General features: G+C 41.0%; 1 pseudogene across 1 annotated transcript; it reads right to left on the bottom strand.

The window, feature by feature from the left end:
* Positions 1–2,113: 2,113 nt before the first annotated feature.
* On the bottom strand, positions 2,114–3,024 carry LOC101569244 (annotated as a pseudogene). The gene has a single exon (XR_192641.2). The product of XR_192641.2 is annotated as an akirin-1 pseudogene (transcript).
* Between the last annotated feature and the right edge of the window lie 855 nt (positions 3,025–3,879).

Genomic DNA, 3,879 nt, shown 5'->3' on the forward strand with positions numbered 1-3,879 from the left:
TTTTTGGCGGTACCGGGGATTGAATTCAGGACCCTGCACTTGCCAGGCAAGCGCTTATTCTACTGAGCTATCTTCCCAGGCCCTATATTAATTTCTTGTTTAATTTCATCTGTAATCCATTGGTTGCTGAGGAGGATATTATTTAATTTCCATATGTATATGAGGGTTTTGTGGTTTCTTTGTAAAAAATTTCGAGTTTCATTGCACTGTGGTCAGATAATATGCATGGGACAATTTCTGTCTTCTTGCATATACTTAAGCATGATATGGACTAGTACGTCATCTATTTTAGAAAACGTCCCATGTAGAGCTGAAAAGAATGTGTATTCAGGTGTTGGGTGGAACACTCTGTATATGTCTAAGTCCATTTGTTCAAAGGTCTGGTTCGATTCTGCTAACTCTTTGCTAATTTTTTTTTGCTTGATCTATTTCTTTGGGATAAAGGGATGTTAAGATCCCCTGTTAAGATTGTGGTATTGAATGTTAGATTTTTCATGTCCATTAAACTTTGCATTATTTAGTTGGGTGCTCCTGTATTTGATGCATACATATTTATGACTGTTATCTCTTTCTCTTGAATTTTTCCCCTAACCAATATGGCCTTCTTTATTTCATTTGTTCATTCTTGGTTTGAAGGTCAAGTTGTTTGCAAACAGGATTGCTAGCTCTGCTTTTTCTGATGTCTTGAGCATGTAGTATCGTTTTCCATCCTTTGACTTTTAGCCCATGAATTTCTTTTCTTTTCTTAAGTATTTTATTTTTTTGCAACTAAGCTTGTTAACACTATATAATGAAAATGTACAAAGGATAATATTGCAGTTCTTTGGTTATATTTAAGTCAAAGACATTCATTAATAAGGAATCTTTGAATGTGAACATTCCAGAAATTTCTCTAAACCATCTGATATTGCCTTACTTTGAAATGTACTGGCATACACTTGAATTTAACTCAGAATTTTTCAAAATAAGCCATAATTTAAAAAATAACTATTCTATATTCAAACTGAAACGATTTTAATAGAACTTTCCTTTCCAGAAACAATAGTAAAGGAAACAAGGCATTCTGTAAAATATGGTCCTGAACAAGTCACAATAAAAAAATAAATGTATACCTAAGTTCCAGCGCCTCAAAACAGAGGCTACTTTCTGTTCCACAGCCTTCAAAACAAGGTGCGGAACAGCCTATAAGCAACTTGGGGCAATGGGTTGCCAAAACAATGCTCAAGCAGTTGAACATGGACACCTCAGAAAAGTCTGGGGGAGTGGAGATGGCTCAGTGGAATAAGCGCTTCCCTGGCAAGCGCAGGGGCCTGAGTTCAATTCCCGGTTCTGCCAAAAAAGAAAAAAAGAAAGAAAAGTCTGGGGGAACCTGACCAAAGGATCTGAATTCTATTTTCATAAATGATACAAAGGTGAAGTGGCTCCTCCCAAGTAGCACTGCTGCCAGGGCCTGGCCCAGTCCTGTGCTCACCTATGTTACAATCCCACTGTAGGGGAGATCTTTTTCCTTTAGAGGCTTAGTGTCCAGGGAGCTCTCTGATTGTGTGAATAAGGTGAGTGCCGACTCCATGGGGTATTTTAAGGCTTAGCGTCAAAGTATTTTTCTAACAGGCTAGGCAGAATTCATGTGTCAAGGCCTATGTCCAATTTCTTCTAATTTCTCACCACACATTTGTAGATCTAGGACCGCAGATCTTTGCTACTTCCTCATAATCACACCTAATGTCCATCCTAACTTACAATTCGTATTCTGTGCCTGGAAACAGTCCCTGTATTTAACAATAATACCTACACATAAGACAATCCACTCTTAAAACTTATATGGTCACAAAACATTAATGATCTTCTGTAGACCAAGGAAATGTTTTTAACCATAATTGATTGTGCATCAATTCACAGCCAGAATCCCCAAGATCAAAAAAATTTGCACAATACAAATAATAACTTAAAATATACATACACACATATACACACACTCACACACACACTTCTTTTTTTTAATTTTATTGATAAACAGATAGCATTGAGACAGTTTCAAATCAAATCAGTAGTACAGTTTCAATAACTAACACACTGCATATATTCTTCTTAGTGGTTAATTGCTGTACACACACACACTTCTTACAGAACTGTGCTTGGGGAAACTCCATTTGTTGAGTGCCACTGAAGGCATATTTCGCTAAACTGCTGCTCCAGGTATTTTTGTTTGGAAAATCTATCACAGTAGGGCAGAGCTGTTTATTGGATGAGCAGAAAAGAAAGATATGCTTGTGGCAACCAGCAAGTTTTAAGGTCTTTCAAGTTGTAGAAAATGGACCTGCAGAAACATTTAAGTGTTCTCAGGATGCAAAGTTTGGAGCTGAAATGTGAAATCAAACCAGTTGCAAAAAGTGTACAGCAGCCATCTCTTGAGGTCAAACCCGGTACCCAGATATGCAAGAAAGTTTCAGGACACATAGCGTAGCTTGTTGGCCTTGTCCCATATCGCCCCATAATTTGATCATGTGTGAATTTCACAAAAGATTCATACTGCTCTGCTAATTTGGTATTAAGGATTTGCTCATACTCCTCTCGAATTTTATCTTCATAGTCTTTTAGGAGCCTCTCACATATTATTCCAATTTGTCGAAGGGTAAAGCTGGGCTGGTCCTTCTTCATCCAGGAGGAACCTGGACAACTAGGTGCTGTGAGTGCTGAGGAGCGAGGCTGGCTTTCTGAAGTGCAAGCTTCACTCTGATTGAGAACAACTTCTAAATGTCTCCATCTCTGACGACTGTATTCTTGCTTTATGTTCTGAAAAATTTTCTCCAGGAGTTGGAAGGTTCCACTCGCTGCCAGGAGGGGCGGGCTGCTGTAGAGTCGGCAGCGGGGTCTGCGTCTGAAGAGGCGGTGGCTCAGTGTCCAGGAGCCTGAGGCCCGGAGTGGGGCCCGGCAAAGGGGCGCAGCGCTGTTGCTTTGGGGAACCAGGGCTCAGCAGCGCCGCTTCAAATTCCATGGGCCGCTTCAGTTTGCCCCGCACGCCATATCGCTGAGGAACCAGAGACCAGGAGCCCATGCGGAGACAACTGTGGCCCAAGCTCACCAGCCAAGCCGGGTCCAATGGCGCCTCCAGCACCTGGCAGGGACCCTATGAATTTCTTTATGAGTTAAATGAGTTTCTTGTATACAGCCTATGAATTTCTTTATAAGTTAAAAGTTTCTTGTATAGAGAATATTGTTTGATTCTCTTTCTTAATCCACTCTGCCAATATACTTAAGTGGATAGAGTAGGGGAGGTCTTCTTTGGTGGGAATATACAGGGGTGTTGAAAGTCTGGCCTGAGAACATGAAAAGAACCAGCATGGCTCCACCCTCTGCAGTCTCAAAATTGCAAAAGGACAAGACTTTGCTTTGAGAAGAGAGCCCCAGAGCACCAGGTTGCAGAATGCCAGCAGCCCAGAAAATTTGTTCCTTGGAATTGTGTTCAAAGTGCTCACCAAATTGTTCAACTCCTATAGACAAAAGAGAAGGATGCCTGGCTAGTGGTCCAGCTGGCAGCAGACTCTGGCATCATCAATTTGGCCTTTGTTTTGAGTGAATGCCAAATGGAAGTGTTGTGGTATCATGAAGGCTTCCACTCAGATTTCAGAAGAAGGTCTAGGAAGCTAAGCAGTGTGTCCTGGGAAAGGTAGTGTGTTAAGGTATGAGTGTGTAGCATAAGGTGTAATGGAGACCACAGAAGTTTGAGAAGTAAGGAACATGTATTGTCTCAGGAAAGCTGCACTGAGAAAGCAAAGCAGATCCAAGAGAGGCCAATGGGAACTATAACCACCAAATATGTCATAGGGCCAGGGCCACAATAAAAACTTTGGTATTTATATCTTGCCTCACATTGCCAGT

This window comes from Octodon degus, unplaced genomic scaffold, assembly GCF_000260255.1.
Source record: "Octodon degus isolate 3935 unplaced genomic scaffold, OctDeg1.0 scaffold00083, whole genome shotgun sequence".
Classification (NCBI taxonomy): Eukaryota; Metazoa; Chordata; class Mammalia; order Rodentia; family Octodontidae; genus Octodon; species Octodon degus.